We start from the raw sequence: 18,118 nt of genomic DNA on the forward strand, positions 1-18,118 counted from the left end.
GAATTAGTCTGGCTAATTATCAGTGGCAGCTGGTGACTTCAAATCAAAGGGGGGCTGCAGGAGACAACTGGATGGGCGGGGCTAATGAGAATGGGTTGTGGCCAACTAGAAAGGGGTGGAGCAATGCTAAAAACAAAAACTGGGACTTTAATTAAATACCTGCCCTGGGTGCCACTGCCAAACTGTCATTATGAGAGCCCAATAAAAAAAAAATGAATTGTAGAAGAAAAAAAAAAAATTCAATGCCTTGGCTACATGACAGCTTACTTAATATCTAGATGGAAACAAAAATGTTGCGAGGCATGAAAAAATAAATTACTTTTTAAATACATTACTGGAATGCCAGTCAAAATTAAGTATAAAAAAAAACAAGCAGCACTCATCTCAAACCACTTCTCCTTGTACTGTGGTTCTAGTTATAATTTATATTCAGTTTTATACAAGTACCAAGTAACATGCTAAAAGTAGTAATCCCTGTGATACCCCCACTTGTAAAAATGTTTCTTATCCAAAGAAGACCTGCTGCCTGACAACAACTATTTACTTTTTTCATGGAGAAAACATGATCGAAGTAAAAAAATGAATAGCAAATAAGAAATAAGCTCAAGATAAATTTGCTTAAAGGATTACTGCACAGGTTATGGACCACACATGATAGATTGGCATTCAGTTTAGTTTATGTGTAAAGCCTGCAAAGATGACTGCAAGTCTGCAACAAATGTAATAAGCTTCTGAAAATACTGTAATCCTGTTCTTTATTACAAATACTGTCATGTACATTTCAATACCGAAGGCTTATAGACTATCTAGTTATGTAAATATTCTCTGCATGGCAACAACAAAAAGGCTTTTAATGTTAGTAATTCTTTAACAGTATGCTTATTAAAGCTTACTTGCATGTTGCAGTCTCAGACAAGCTTACCTGATGATCATTAAAGCATTGCTACTTAAACACAGAGCAACAGGCACTGCAACAACATGCATTTTCTGAATATGAAGAAGCATAAATCAACAGTATAAAAATATGACAGAAAACCAGAACATTCTGCAAAATCAAGGATAGATGAAAAGCTATTATAGTACTTGTGTCTACTTTGGATGGGAGGGGACACTCTGCACACTTACACTGCATAACTGCTCCTTGCTTTGCTTGGACACATCCAAGTCACTATGTGGGAGACTGAGGTGCAACAAGTATGTCACAATTTGAAATGTCTGGCTGACGGTGATGACCCTGACTCATTGGTCATACCTCGCAGTCGCAGCCTCAGAGCAAGAAATCTGGACAAAGCCATAAACAGAAATGGGACAAAGGCCCAAAAATAAGGACAATTTTTAAATATTGCTCTTATAAACTTAGAAAGATAATAGAATAGTAGGTCTTGCATTAGTGTGAAATTTCTGAAGGGTATGAAATCTGGAACTCAAGTGTCTGTCATTATTTTCTAACTTCAATTTTTTAATGATTTGCCACTGATTTGCTAGAAAACCAGAATTTTATGAAAAATGGACCAAAATGTTATGCAAAAATATAAAATAGCCACACAATACAGCTGGGAACCTGTCAAAGAAGGGACATTTTTTTAATTTTAGTACTGTTACCTTGAGCAGCTGACAAAATAAGAGAACCTACATGCATTTCTGAAATTAAAAGTAATTTATAACTCTGATCATTACAATTATTTATTAATTGTAAATCCTCCACGTTTTCTTCCAAATTTGCCTTTTTGCGGAGGGGGTATTGGGGGAGAGCGACATTTTGAGCCAAAATTGGGGACAGTTGAGAGGTTTGGATATAGCTAATTCTATAAAGTGATTTATTTGCATGTACCTCTCATCCTCTTAATGTAGGAAATCTGGACAAGGCCAAATATATTAGGGGAACATACAAACAGTACTAAAACTTTCTCTTGTATAAACTTAGACAGTTGACAGAACAACAGGTCTTGCTTTAGCATGCATTTTTCTGGAGTATGAAGACTGAAACTTAATGTCTTGCATTATTTAGTGACTTCATTCCTAAATGGTTTGCCAGAAAACCACAAATTTTATGAGGAACAAACCATAAATAAGAAGCCAAAATCTATTCATTCTGCAAAAATCTGGACAATTAAGAGGTATAGTTCAGCCGGGGCTGTCTGAGTTTGCCTCCCTTCCCCCCCTCACAAAATCATGGTCGAATGGGGCCTCCCCACTGCAGTTATTCCATTGTCCCATTACTTGGCTATTTCACCCCCATTTACCATAAGCACTGTAATGTGCATACTGCTTTATTTCTATGATGATTTGGATTTCATTTAAGTTTTATTTTACAGCACAAACGCTAATAGAAATCTGCTAAACAAAGCAATGCAAGTCTCACAATGAAAATAGACTTAGCATTAAAACTTCTCTATCCTTGAAACTCACATTCATTGAAACAGCATTAAAATCCACATTCAAAGAAAATATATCTGGCCAGTGGCAGATAATGATTAACTCTGGGCTATTTTCATATCATAGCCCCTTGCACAGGAAACATACATGTGTTATCTGATACATCTTCCTGATTGTATTAAATTATATTCCTTGTATAATACATTACAGCTGTTGGAAGGTTTTTTAAATTTATTGTTTTAAACATTTTTCCAGTAAACAATGTAACAAAAAGCATGCACCAATAATGACAAAACTGCTGAGTTCAGAATATTTCCATCATAAAAGTCTACTCAATCTTCTACAATCCAGCAGTATCAGTAAATATGCACAATCTCTGCAAAAGTAAAAGTCATCTAAATAATTCCACATTAAAGAGATCTGTAACTAATGAAGAGGTTGCTGCTAGCAAACAAGTTTATATTTCATTGTTTCATCTACAAATAAAGTGCCTGTTGCTGTTGAGGAATAAATAGCCTTCTTCTTCTTCTTTCGGCTTTTCCCGGTTAGGGGTCACCACAGCGGATCACCTGTCTGCTCATGATTGGCAGTGGAGTTTTACAGTGTCGAGTTGCCAGCCTGGCACCCAACCTTCCACAGAAGACACACACACACACACACACACACACACACACACACACACACACACACACACACACACACACACTCACACCTACTGCCTATTTAGAGTGTACAATCCACCTGCAGCATGTCTTTGGGATGTGGGAGGAAACTGGAGCACCCGGAGGAAACCCACGCGACCACAGGGAGGACATGCTGACTCTGCACAGAAGGCACCCCAGCCAAGGATCGAACCAGAGAACCTCTTGCTGTGAGGCAGCAATGCTAACCACTGCACCATCATGGCCACCCTGAGGAAAAAATTGCCTATGTTATATTAAAAAATGATAACCTAGTAATATTGCAATAGGGACTGGATGGCAAACTGATAACAGGTTCATTGTTGACTCTTGAATAGCACTGTGGTGTAGCAGTATTTTCTTGTGTTTTTAGTATTTATTATTAAATATTTTAAAACCCTTTTCAACTGTGGCTGGTTTATGTAGAGATAAAGTAAGCTCTAGAGTACATTGCATGCTTATAAGTGATCCTGTACTAAGCCCTTCCAATAAGCCTTGATTGCTTAGTTTACACTACTATTGGATAATAATATTGCACAGTAATAATTGGACACCCTTTTAAGGGTCTTTGGGTAGCTGATAATTATTAGCTGGTGGTGGCAGGAATTACTACCGTATAGTCTGGGTATAAGGGCTCAGCTGGAGAATCTGTGTCAGCCTTTCGCAGGAGTGTCTGTGAAGTTGTATAAATACTTATCTCTAAGTGTGTGTGTGTCAGCTACTTGGGCAGGGACACGAATCAGTGGTTAGACAGAGAGGGTACTGGAAGTTTTAGCTTGCCAGCTAGGCTGAGATCTGGACCCTATAGCTGTGCCAGTGGGGAGTCTTATTGGGGCCCTGTGGAGAGTGATCAGCCCTGGACTGACTGTGATCTCTGTGTGCTCTTAAGGGAAATTGCACTTTACTGTGTGTATTTGTTATCCTTTACTCTTATATGAGATGCCCTCTCTGGTGTTAGTGGTGAGGATTGAGGCTGCTTGATTGCTGGGCCAGGGCATGGGCGTCACACCATCTTCCATCAGCATCTCATCTCAGTGTGGAAAGTAAGGTTATACTTTTGGTAGTATACCGGATTGCTTTGATGGCCATCCTACATTGATGAAGTGGTTGAGCTTTTGCAAAATTGGATCTGTATTTGTATAATCTCTCAGCTAATCAAGTCTCGTGGTAGAAAAATGATGTACTTCCATGACATTAAAGTCAAAATTCTCTGTATCAAGCTGTTCTGTGGTATTTCTGGGAGGTCTGGATAAGGTATCAGCCAGATAAAGAAGTTTACCCCTTGTAAAGACCATTTTGAAATTAAAGTTTTGCAATGTGAGCATCATTCTTTATACTCTTGCTGGAGTGGAATGAATAGGCTTCTTTAAAATAGTGACTAGAGGTTGATGGTCAGTTTCTATCTGGTTAGCTCGGCCATAAATATAATCATGAAACTCTGAACATGCGAACACAATTGCCAAAAGTTCCTTCTCAATTTAAGCATACTGCATCTCAGTTTGGGTAAGAGTTCCAGATGAGTAGGTAACAGATCTGGCCTACTGAAGAATAACTGCACCAGGACCGAACTTTGAAGCATCACAGGAAAGAATTACTGGTTTGTGGATATCAAAGTATCTTAATGTAGACGAGTTAGCAATTTGCTTTTTGAGGTTATCAAATACACTTTGGTGTTGTTCTAACCATGACAATGCAACATTTTTGCATGCCAGCTTTCTTAACGATGCAGATAACTCACTAAAATCAGGAATAAATTTACCCAGATAGTTAACTATACCTAGAAAATGCTGTAAGGCTTGGACATTGTCTGGAGCTGGCATCTCAAGAATGGCTGCTTGCTTAGAAGGATCAAGTTGTAAGCCTGTACTGGTAAATAAATGACCTACATAAGTAACTTTTGGTAGTCTGAATTTACACTTCAGAGGATTGAGCTTTAAATTCACTTCAAGCACCCTGTCCAGAACTTTTCTGAGGTTTCTGTCATGCTCTGCTTCATCATTACCTCCAACTAGTAAATCATCAACTATTATTGCACATGGATAGCCTGAAAAAATGTGCTCCATTGCACCCTGAAATACTTCACTGACAGAATGTATTCCAAAAGGCATCCTGAGGAATCTGTGTCTGCCAAATGGGGTACTGAATGCAGTCAGTAGTGAAGATATGTGATCAAGCATTACTTGCCAAAATGAACTCTTTGGAGCTAAGACAGAAAAAACAGTGACATTTGGCACAGGTGTTGCAATGTCCTCAACTGTACGCATAGGATGAAGAGGTCTTTTTAGTGCCTTGTTCAAGTCTCTTGGTTCAATGCATATTCTAATTTAATATGAATTTTTCTTATGAGCAACTACCATAGAAGACATCCAATCAGTTGGTTCTGTGACTGAACAATTCACACCTTGTTGCACCATTTTGTCTAACTGGACCTTGACTTTGTCCTGCATAGCTAATGGAACTCTACTTGCTATTTTGACCACAGTACTGGCCTCAGATTCTAATATCATGGAGTATACAACTGGAAGTTTACATAGCTTGTTGTCGAACACATCAGCATACTCTGAGTAAATAGCAACAGTAAAGCAGCTACAGCTGAAAACAGGACGTGTGCTTGCATGATGTGCTTCTTTGGTAAAAGAAAGCAGTTTCATACTTTAACTCTCTCTGAGACCTAATAATGACTGCACAGGTCTTTGGACTACATAAAATTGCAAGCTGTAACTGTTCGCAGTCGAATAGCATGAAAATATCACTCAGCCTTCAGTTTGAATCTCTTCACCTGCATAAGCAACAAGCTTCGCACAATTGACCAAATTAAGTTGTTCACCAGCCCTCACTTTAGCAAATGTTTCTGCTGACATTACATTACACTTTGAACCAGTGTCTACTTTGAGCTCTGTGGTGCCTCTCTAATGTAACATATGTCAGGGGGTTGCACATCTCTCTACATTTACGTTTTAAGCACTCAGGGTCTTTTTTTGATTCAGGTAAGTTAAGCAAAATGAATGCCCTTGTATGTGCATCTTTGTCAGAAAAAGCTGCTTCTATGAAAATATATTCCTGCTCAAATGCTCTCTAATTGTCTGCTATCTTTTGATCAAATGTATGTCAGAACTTTATGCCAATGCTTGTAATTATGCCCAATAGTACAACAAACTCTGAAATAACTGCAGTTTGCCAAATAAAGCTCTGTAGCACAAGAACACTCTGAAATCATTGTACTTTATGAAACCGCACCTTACCAATGTTAGAAATACTTCGAAATAACTGTATTTTGTGAATAAACTGTATACAATGGGAAAAGCTCAGAGGAAGAAACACTTCAAGAAGAATACACTTTGCAAATAAACTGGACACAGCACAAGAACCTTTCATATGGCTGTATTTTATGGAATAACTTTGTCCAGTGTAAGAAATACACTGAAATGGCTTTCTGTGAATAAATGCGCACAGCATAAGAAACTTTTCGAAATGGCTGCACTTTGACTGCACTTTGCAATGTAACTGTACATTGTACACAGCAAACTCTTTGAAATAATTGCACTATAATAAAGCACACACTCTGTAAACACTTTACACACTCTGAGATACTTCAACCAACTCTAGTTATGCTTTGAATGGCTTTGGTCAATGTAAAATAGTAGTTTGTGCCCAAAACAAGGGGCTTTTACTAAAAACATACAGTCACCTTGCTCTTTAAGCTTCATTTACCCTTTTATTGTACTCATTATGCCTTTTTAATCTCTTATCATGCTCATTATACTTTTCTTATGCCAGTTTTACTTTAAACATGCTTATTATGTAAACCAAAGTTAATTCTGAGCCCCATATGAATAGTTTTGCTAGTTTTATCAATTATTGTGTTTTAGAATGTTTCATTTAATTAATAATGTGGTTTGTGCCTTTTGTTTGCTTAATAATACGTTTTTGTGCTACTCATTTGATTAATAATGCATTTTGTGCGATATACAGGAGGGATTCAGTGTCACTGTTGCTGCAGAGGCACAGCAAAATAATGGGTATAGTTCCCCATACTAAGGGGTGGGTAGTATGAAGCTAAAACTATGGGGGGCTTGTAAATGCCCTCGCCTATGAACCTATAAATACGCCATTTTATTTTATTTTCCAAATAAATAATTTGTGCTGTTTTCATTAACTTTAGCATGTTTCTGGTCCTTTTTCATTTGTCTTAGCTCCATTTCACTCAACCTACTTATTCTGCCTACAGCTTCAACTCTGCACCTCATGGCTCAAAGAAGTAGCTCTTCCAATCCAGGTTCTGACACCATGTCACTCGTCTGGTCAGGATAAAACAGACAAACATTTGTGGATGCTGTTCAAGCAGCTTTATTGCACACAAACACATTAGAAATTAGACTTTGTAACTTAAACATAAACTTATAAACAGACTGACTACCTCACTCATACATGTTAACGCTCTGGCTGTTCTCTCCAAATGGTACTGCTGCTTGCATGTGCTCAGTATGTATATGCATGTGCTATATCTGGAAATGCTTCTTAAAGGTACATACAAATGCTCTGATCTACACCTATTATTCAACATTTTCACTAATGATCTTTATCACTCCTGTCCAAATTCCTCTCTAATTCAATATGCTGAAAATTCTACAATTATTTCCACATCTGACAATTCTCCCACCTACTTACTCTTAACCAAAAACCTCTTCAGTCTGTAGAAAAATTGGTAACCTCTAATCAACTCCTTCTTAACCCAAATAAAACCAAACTCCTCCTCTTCCTCCCAAAATCTCTCCATCATATCAAATCTATCTTTACACTCTCCTCCCTTAACAACACTATCATCAAGGCTGAACCCCACACTAAACTACTTGGGGTCCTTATTGATGACCAGCTAAAATTCAATCTTCACGTTAAAAACTCCATCAATAAAACTCATCAAAAACTAGACTTTCTCCAGCAAAACAAAGGATTCCTGACACATGAATCCAAACGCACCCTAGCACAAACCTATCTACTACAACCACTATTATATGCCACCCCAATCTTTACTAGCCTTCAAACAAATCTCCTAAAAAAACTTGAGCTTGCCTGCAATAAAATAGCTAGATTTGCTGTTAGCTAACCCTACAATTCACATCTCTGTCTATCACTGGAAAACCTATGGTGGCTAAAATTACACCACCAACTCCTACTGCCTCAATTATCGTTAACTCACTCTATCATAAACAAAATCCTGTCATGTCCTGCTCTCTCTAGTATCATCTCACCTTATATTCCTCACTGTACACTTCACAGCTCTGAACAACACCTCCTGCAGGTCAACAATACTAATAAAACATTGGCAAACCTCTTTATAATTACTTTGTGGCCTCTGCTTGGAATAAACTCCCCCCATCAAAGAACAGTCCCCAGTACTAATTATTTCAAAAAAACATTAAAATACTGTCTACTACACTCTAGGACTTGCTCTTGCACTGGCCCTACCTAAATTTGTTCCTATTCTTTTCATCCTACTAAGCTATCTCCTTATACTGGTATTTTTTCAGGTAACATTACTTGTGGCTAAGTGACCATGACCACGGAGAAACTGTATTGCCATCACTGTTTTATTTGTACTATCTGTTTAGCCATCAGTTAACTTCTAAAACAGAAAACGCTATAAATATGCTGTTATCCTGATTGTAAAAATAAATCTGGTTCTTATTGTGTTATCCATATTTATGTTTTGTTAATCCAGGATACTCTACACACACACACACACACACACATATATATATATATATATATATATATATATATATATATATATATATATATATATATTTGTATAGTGACTGTTATTATCCTGTACATATCTATGCTACTATTACTTTTAGACTTTTATACTTTGTAATTTTTTGGAGCTTTTTCTCCTCAGGTCTCCACGGAAAGAGGGTACCTGCTCAGTTGGACTAACCTGTTTAACAAATGTCAAGTAAATAAATAAATAATTTTACTTGCTTACTGTACCAACTGATTAAATATAAGGATATGCTATAATATTATTAAACAATACACACCAGGTTCAGGCCTTACCTTGTAAATGCAGCAGTTGTCACAGTGCTACTTTAGGGCTAACTCTGACTGATGCAAGGAGTGCACAGACAGTACAAGGGGTGGTAAATTTTGTGTGAGTTGTCTGGCATCAATGTTACTATATATATGTGAGTATGAGGAAGGTTTTAGGCTCCTAGGTGGTGGGTGAGTGTACTATGTGGTGCCTCTTACCCAATGTAAGGGCATACTGAGCATGCCTATGTCTGCCTACACCCACAGCAACTGGTGGCTCCTCCTCTAACTCCTTTTCTGCTTGTAGCTGTAGTATCCTTGGTATTGGTGATGTGATGTGTGCCACTTTGCCTTGCTGAACCTGCTCCAGCTGTTTCTCAGGATTATGTTGTGTAGCATGGCACATACTGTAAAGATCTCTGTGCACATCCATGGATTGCACTGCAAGGCTCCCTCAGCTGTATCTAGGCACCAGAACTGTGACTTCAGCAGCCCAAACCCATCCTCTGTGATATTTATGGGTTGAGCATGTGCCTCATTATTGCATTCTTCTGTGGGTGTGTGTGCATTTCTGATGGGTGTCATCAGCTGCAGTTCTAGTGCATAGGCTGCATCCCCCAGTAAATTACCCTGTGGGATATCCCCCAAGCAAACATCTGGCACAATTTGGAGCTGTGCCAAATATGTGAGTCATAGGAACTACCAGTGTTGCCAGCACAACATTTCAAGATGATTCTCTTAGCACTTGATAGAGTTGTAGCCCTTTCTGGTAATGTAGAGCCTACCCTGTTCCCAGGGTGGTGCCTTAACTTCTACATTAGTGTAATCTATGACAGGCAGTACTTGAAGGTAGTGTGCTACCCAGTAGAACTGTTGACTATTGCTGGCCCTCTCTTCAGAGCTATGGGGGAAATATATGTGCTTATTGGCATGTTGCAGCATAGCATCCATGAATTGGCAGAGGATCCTGAATGCTTATGTCTGTGATACTCCCAGTATGTTTCCTGTTGCTTTCTGAAAGGTACCTGTAACTAAGATTCTAAGGGCTACATACACCTTAATTTCCACTAGGATGGGTTCCCTTCAGTTAGCTCTGGCTCTGAGTTGAGGGCAACAGAGGCTGCAGAGTTCCTGTAGTGTGTCCCTGTCCACCCGGTAGCACTCTACAATTTCCATGTCATGTAAGTTGTGATAAATTAAACATGGCCTGAAAACTCTACTCATTCTCAGTCTAGACCTATTGGCAGCATCAGCAGCATTGGCTTCAGCCTCTAGCACATACAAATGGATTAAAGCAACATCAGTCACTATTATGTTTGTGTAGACTTTCTGTGTCTGTATTCCAAATGTTGTGACATCTGTAGGAAAAACCAGCATGGAGTCAACATGGATGCTTTATTGCTTGTTGAATAGCTTCCCCATGCTAGATTGGTTCATCAGCATGCAACTCAGCTGCTTATGCTGGAATTAGCATCTATAAAACACAGACAAAGACAGAAGCATTCCATTAATAATCTACACCATCATAAAAAGGCAAATGTGTAGCAAGCCAAAGTGATGGTGAGGAAAGTTGTATATGTTTGGAAGACTGCAAAAACCCTTTTTTTCAGGATATATCTGTATAGAGGCATACTCAACTTCAAAAGGTGTATTTCAATTTGATCAGCTACATACTGCATATGCTGGAATGTATTTAAGTAATATCTGAAGCATAGATGTTTACACTTTTATCTGTATGCATTAGTTAGAAGTGTACTGATGCCATGTGCATGTTTGCCAAGACATTTCAGAGGTATACATTACTGCCAATATATGAAAATGTAATGCTGTGTCAAAAATATGTACACATGTTTCAGGGACAGATACTTTGATAGCACTTTTAGCATTTCAAAGATGTTTTGCTAGAAAAATGGGTCATTTCCTGCTCTTTTGTGGTGGGGTCTGTAATAAATTTGTGCAGATGTTTCAGGAACAGGGCCTTTGATAGCACTTTTAGTATTTCAGAGGTGTTTTCTTAGCAGAATGGGTCATTTGCCTATTCTTTTGTGGGGGGGGGGCAAAGGTGAGTTACTGTTATGGCACAAACAAGGACATGTTGCTCTTGTTACTCTTCTTGTTTTGCACCCTGCGTGTTGTTAGTATTTTACATCTGTAGGCCGTTTTATTTTTCTCCAAGTGGGTAACACTGACTGGCTGCCTTTTCTGTTTTATCTGGAAACAGTTGTTTTGCAGTTATTTGATACTTATGTATATTATACTTCTGTTGTCCTTTTGGACACCTACAAATATGCCTCTCAGGCCTGTCAATCTCTGTAGACCCCCTTCACTGATGTGGAAAATCAAATAATCATGGACTGGTGCTTTTCTCCTGGAAAAGGGATGGGGAGATAAGGCACACCAAATGCAAATATGGCAGCAAATTGTCCAAAATGTGAATGCTGTGGGTGGCCATGGCAGAATATATGAACAGGTGTGCCACAGGGCCACTGACATGATCACTACTGCACACAGGCAAGCAGCTGCTTTGGGCCGTGAGCAAATGGCTACTGGCAGACGGCATGCTAGGGAATTCCCAATAACCCACATATAACAGTTCCTGGCCAATTTTAGAGATCCAAACAGCTCCCATGAGAGTGCAGGACAGTATGTACTGGATGTGGGTGAAACACTTTTCGAGAGAGCAAGCACATCTCAGGAGGAGCTTCCAGGCAGGCTTTGTTATCTGAACAGTTGAACACTGTTGTATAGTAAAACAGTTGAGATGAATAAGTTAATTATGTGTCACTTGTCTTTTTTTTGGGGGGGTTTAAGATTGCTATGGTTATAAGGTTGGAGTTGTCAGCCATATTCTTATTGACATTAGACAATGCATATATAAAGGGGTAAATGTATTACCCTCTGTGTTACTGTTAATTATAATGACGTTGCCTTACCACTTGCTTAACTTTTTCCAAGACTGTCTGGAGTACAGCGCAGTATATCTTCTGCAGATGGTAAGTCAAATATTTTATGTCAGGACTGCTGAGGAATTTAAAGAAATATTGTAGTGTGTGATTTTGATCTCAGGACTGTTGTGTGTATTGCTGTACTAGCTGTAATAGTGGCAGCACTGTTAGCTTGTTAGCATATATTGCACTATAGTACTGCAGGTATTAATGTATTCATATGTTTCTTGCTTTTGTATCACAGGTGATCATGAGAGTGGGGGTGAGCCCTGTGCCACCTGATGTCAGTGTATCAGCAGACTCTGGTGAAGGTGCTGAAACTAAGGCACAGTCAGGGGGAGCAGAGGTTGAATCTGACACAGAGGCTGATATACAACCATCCTCTGCATTTCCATCATACATAGCTAGTAGGCCTACACTTACCCAGTACACTGAGCCCACATATATTGGACAGGCAGAGAGCAGAGACATTGATCAGGGAAGTGAGGCTACTGTGGCTTCAGTGCCTGTTGAGTCTGTTCATAGCCAAAATATGGGTGATGTGCCACACAGGAGGATTGATAGGGGTGCTGTCCCTTCTCCACCTGGTGCAGGTGTCACTTCCCGTGCCACTCAACATATGTTTTGGGACATCATGGAGGCAGAATCACATTCCCATAGGTGCTCCAAACAAATGCTCAGGGTTGTGGATGTGGCACAGTCTGACATGCTTGATTGCCTCCGCCAGGTTGTTAATTCACTGGATTGTATGAATTGCATGTTGGAATGTGGAGTGTCTATGACAGACCAAGAAGTGTCTGTCATGGAACATGCATTGTCTGTGATGGAACATCTGTGGAGAGGGGAACATAATCCTCATCAGCGTAGGTCAGCCATATCATCTGCTGTTAGCCAATATGGCCATGCCTGATCATGCTCTCATAGTGGCAGTACTTCCACTGCTCTATCAGTGAGTGCGCAGTCCACACCCAGACATGGTATGCCATGGGGTTGTAGTCCTGGGCATCCCTGTGAAGGGAGCTCATCCAGCAGACATCTATCACTTTCAGGTAGCAGCACTGCATCTGACCTTGGACATGGAGGTGCCAGTGCAACTCCTGGCAGAGCCATTTCTCATGGTTGTGACAATTGCGATGGACTTGTACCTCTACCATGCACAGCTCACACCTGTCTGACAGACCAAGATGTAGAGCTAGCACAGAGCTTGGCTGTATTCATGCGGACACGCACACACCAATTTCACCTGGAGGACTCCTACAGACACACACAACATTACTCATTTTGTCTCACTGGCCATTTGTTATTTTATCCCAATGTCTGCCTCTTCTCCTTCTTACACACACACACTCACTAACCTTTTGTGTTAACCTAGGTTTCTTGCCCCCCAACACAACACCCTGTGCAAGTGATAATAACTATGCAATATCCCTGTTTTCTATCTTTTGGATTCAGGGATACAAAAGCTGTGTCTGATGCTCAGGGTGCATTGCTAACTTAATGCTTAGCACATGTGCATTTGTGTTGTTGAACTGCTCATTGTACCATTGACCTATATTGGCCTTGGAAAGTTAGACAGTTGATAGTATCACAATTTCACAACTGTATAGTGAATGCTCATATAGGGATTGAGAAGTCAGAAACTGCAATGTTTATCATTACTTTCTAACTTCTCTCTTTAAAGATTTTTCTGGAGAAATGTATTGTGCACATCATAAGTCACACCATCATATTCAGATCTTAGGAGATCTTAGGATTGTATGACAGCATTGCAGTCAAACCTCATGAGAACAGTAATACAGTACAATGCTCTATTTTGCATGTACCTCAACAGACACATGCAGAAGCTGAAGACACCACAGGGCTTTCTCAGCAAGATAACATAGGGCCTACATACCATGCCATAATGTATGTGGATAGATTAAAAGCCATGTCACTGTAATCTGCCTTTTATAGGATGAGGTGATGTCTGCCTGGGCTCCAGGCCAGTGTCTGACCATGTCCTGGTAGGATGATTGCATATTCGAACATTTGATATAGTTGATGACATCAGCAGTGTCTGTTGAGGATATGGTAATAACAGTGTCCCACATGCTGTGGTAAAATGCCCCCTGTAATGTCAAGCAAGATCACACATGCACACAGTTGACTGCAGTGAGAATAGAACTCTACCTATCTAAGCACACAGGCTACAAAACCCAGTACTTAAAGTAAGCATTACAGCACAAGTCTGACTTTTCCATGACTGCAGCTGAACTTATGTACATGACATGAGCAGAACATGTGTGAGACAAGATGCTGGCAGGCCTGCATAGGCTCATAGCTTCCTAGGTTCACACAAGGCTACTACCATAATGGCCCTAGGTCCATAGGTTCATAAGGGCCTTTTCAAGCCTAGGGAAGTCATATTATTGTTTTCCTACTGATCAAGATATGTAGTCTGTATTTGTGATTCCATGGTCAGCACTAGTTGCCCCTGTCTAAGAGTGATATAGGTTAAACCCCTGGGGTAAATTTGCAATTTCCCATCCAAGTGTCCAAGTTATTCTTAAATAGGGTTATTGATGAGCTCAGTTTCACATGAATTCAGAGTTTGTTCCATAGCAGTGTCAGTCTCTTGGAGACATGTCTGTCTCTCTAGCATGTCATGTTGATGTCACAGGCTAGATTAACGTTCCTACAGTGAGCGAGACTTGCCATTTTGATTTGCGAAGGTGCAACATTTCCACTTACACAAGGTTGGAGAGTGCTCTGTAGACCAGGTACAAGTCGTCTCTCAGCAGTCTGTATGATACAGAGTAGAGTGAAAGGCCCTTCAGTCTGTCCATGTAGGTCATGTTTGAAGTCCCTGAAGTTTTTTGGTAAGAAACCTCTTAGGTCTCTGCAGCTGCTGCAGGTGTCTGGTGAGGTACATGCAAAAGGGAGCATTGTACTCTATTATTGGTCTGATGAGGGACGAGTACAGTGGATTGCTGACATCCTTAGTCTTGGATGCTATGGCCTTACTTATGAGGTGTGCAATGTAAAAGGCCTTCCTTATCACTGGGGGCACATGCTGATCAAAGTTGACATTGTTATCAACCTGGATTCCCAAATATCTTGCAGTTGTATTGGAACTTGGGGGGTATTATTAATAGTATAATTTGCAGATGCCTTTCCTTTTCTGAAAGGGATAATAGTGCATGTTTTTTAGGTTAAGTTTAAGTCTGTGACTTTGGCAACAATCATGTATGTATACCAGCCCAGTTTGTAGTATGTTGACATCATTTGGGGATTCAATGATTGCAAACAGTTTGCAGTTGTCACCAAACTTGGTGAGCTACAGGCTATCTGTTTTCATCTAAATTTCTGAGAAATAGATTGCAAACAATAAGAGGCCCAGCACAGACCCATGTAGAACACCACTGGAAACAGGTCTGCTGGTAGATGTGTTATCCCCTAATATGACTGTATCCGTTCTGATGGTGAACAAGTTGGCTACCTATCTAATGACGTATGGGTTAATTTCTAGCTGCATGATTTTCTCGCAAATGCCTGAGTGAGGAATTGTGTCAAAGCCCTTGGCCAAGTCAAGATAGGAAGTATGTACTGATTTGCCTTCATCCAGGGCTTTGGTGACACTATTGAAGAATTCCATGAGGTTTAACATGTATGATCTGCCCTTAACAAAGACGAACTGGGTCGGGTCATGAGTTTGAAGGTCACCAATGTCCTTGTTGATAAGGTGCAAGATGATTCTCTCCATGTACTTACAGACAAGGCTGGTCAGGCTTATGGGTCTATAGTTCCCTGGGTCAGTTGCTGGACCCCCCTCTGTGCAAGGGGAGTATGGTTGCTGTTTTCCTCTCTGCTGGGACAAAGCCAGTACTTAGATTGTGGTTGAAGAGTGTACTCAGTGGTTCTGCTAAACCTTGCTTTGCACTATTTAGTAAGCAGCCTAGAATGTTATACAATAGCATAGAGTCTTTATTTTTGATCTTGGTGAGTGCGGTTATGACCTTTTCTTTGGAGATAATAGGTAGACACCTGGTGAAAGTTATGCTTTTAGGTATGATTGATGGTGACAGGGGTATGACATTTTGCCATACCACTCTTCTAACAGGTTGGTGATGTCCTCAGGTTTTGTATGACTGTTACTGTCCACTATGAATTCAGGCAAAGCTGGGCCTTCCCTTTTACATTACAGATATAGCTAAAGAATGCCTTGTGATCATCCTAAGCTATGGTTGCTAATTTAGTTTCATAATTAGCTTTAGAGGACTTTACAAGATGTCTCATTTGCTTGTTCATGCAATGGAGGGTGTTCTTCTGCTGAAGCTGTTCCCTCTAATTTCTGGACATCAGTTTCTTTCTCATATTGTATAATCTATTTATGCCAGATGTCCACCAGGGTGGCTTGTTTTTATTTATTTATTTATTTATTTTTTAGCAAGTTTTGGTCTGTTCTTGTACAGTTAAGTCCATGTACTTGTAAAGCTGTTTACAGGGAATTTGTGTACACCTCCATATTGGAATCTTTACTGTCAGTGGTGGCAGGAGGTTTGAAACTATGTATATCATCTCTTCTGAGTATATAGTTTGCTTTGGAGAAACTTTTGAACCCTTTGGATCCTGGGCTGGGGGTTGGCAGGTATGATTGAATGGGACTGATTTATGGTCAGACCTTGCCAGGGAGGATCTCACACATGGGGTGGTGCAGCGATCTCCCATGTTGGAGAGTACTAAGTCAAGGGCATTCCATCCGCTTGTGGGGGTGCAGACTAACTGTTCCATAGCATTTGTGTTTACAAAGTGCAGAAACCTTAGGATGAGCATGTTTATGCTCATATATGTATCCTAATTGATGGAAGAATAGTTAGTCACCCATGCCTGGGGTGTTTGGCTGTATTATGAGTGACTCAATTAGGTCCAGGAAGGCACTGTGTGGTTTTCATGGTTCATTTTGGTGGACCTGTAGCTAACAATGACATGAAGATGGGGTCTTTCCTTCAGTTAGTTGGACCTGGAGTAACTCTAGGACGTCATACTGCTTAACCAGTCTTGAGGTGTATTTGTCATTCATGAAGGTGGATACACCTACTCCTTTGTTTCTTTCACATTCATTTTCAGCCTGAATGTGTGGAAGGCATTATAGCCTTTCATGTCTGGAGTACTCTCTGTGGCCCTAAACTGTGTCTCTGTGAATGCACAAACATTGACATCTCCCCAAATAAGTAGTGCCTCCATTCAGTGTAGTTTATGATTTACACTCCTACACATAAGCAGCATAACCCTGAGTTTGTCTTTTGAGAATATTTTTACATCAGGAATTTTGTTCTTATGACATTGCCTAAAAAAGACTGTATAGGGGAGTCAAGTACCTTGGCCAGTAACCGAAAGGCAAGAGGTGACAGATGAAGACCATCCCTGGCAAAGCAGTGTGGTTTGTCAACCATATTATCCCAGGTTGACAAATACTGGATACCCCTGGATTGACACCAGTAGCTAAGCCAATTGGTGAAGTTTATAATTATTTTGTTTGTAGTGAGGCATCACTGTGGGTGAAGGTAGAATGCTGCTTAGGGCTACAGACATACCTGTCTGGGACAGATAATCTGGGAGCTCAGACATTTCTTTCTTAATATAGTCCAGTGTGGTACATTTCAAGTCATTAACTTCAGCATGGAGTATGACAGAGGTGTAACTGTGCTTGCTGTTGAGAAACCTGAGTGTGTGCATGACTTTGCAGATTCTGGCACCTGATAGGCAGCTGCCCGTGAATTTCTCCTTGTATAACCTAGTGAGGGGGACACCTATGTTTCTCACTATGGATTAGCCTATAACCAAGACATTGTTTTTCAGCAGTTTTGCCTTAAGGGCTTAAAGGCTGACACACTGATAAATTTCTTTTTATCTGTAGTGGGTTCCATTGGGACTGTAATGTGTGCAGAAGGTTTGCATTTGTGATGTCTCTGCTCTTTTGGTAAGCTTCTAATGACTACCTCTGCATATGTGGGGTTATGTTCTGTGCACTTGGTCTGTTGAGGAGGTGAAATGTGTGAGTTGACGACCTGTTTGGTATCTGGTTTGTTGTTACCTGAAAGACAGAGC

The sequence above is a fragment of the Protopterus annectens genome, chromosome 5.part1, assembly GCF_019279795.1.
Source record: "Protopterus annectens isolate FY-2018-M chromosome 5.part1, PAN1.0, whole genome shotgun sequence".
In the NCBI taxonomy this organism is placed as follows: domain Eukaryota; kingdom Metazoa; phylum Chordata; order Ceratodontiformes; family Protopteridae; genus Protopterus; species Protopterus annectens.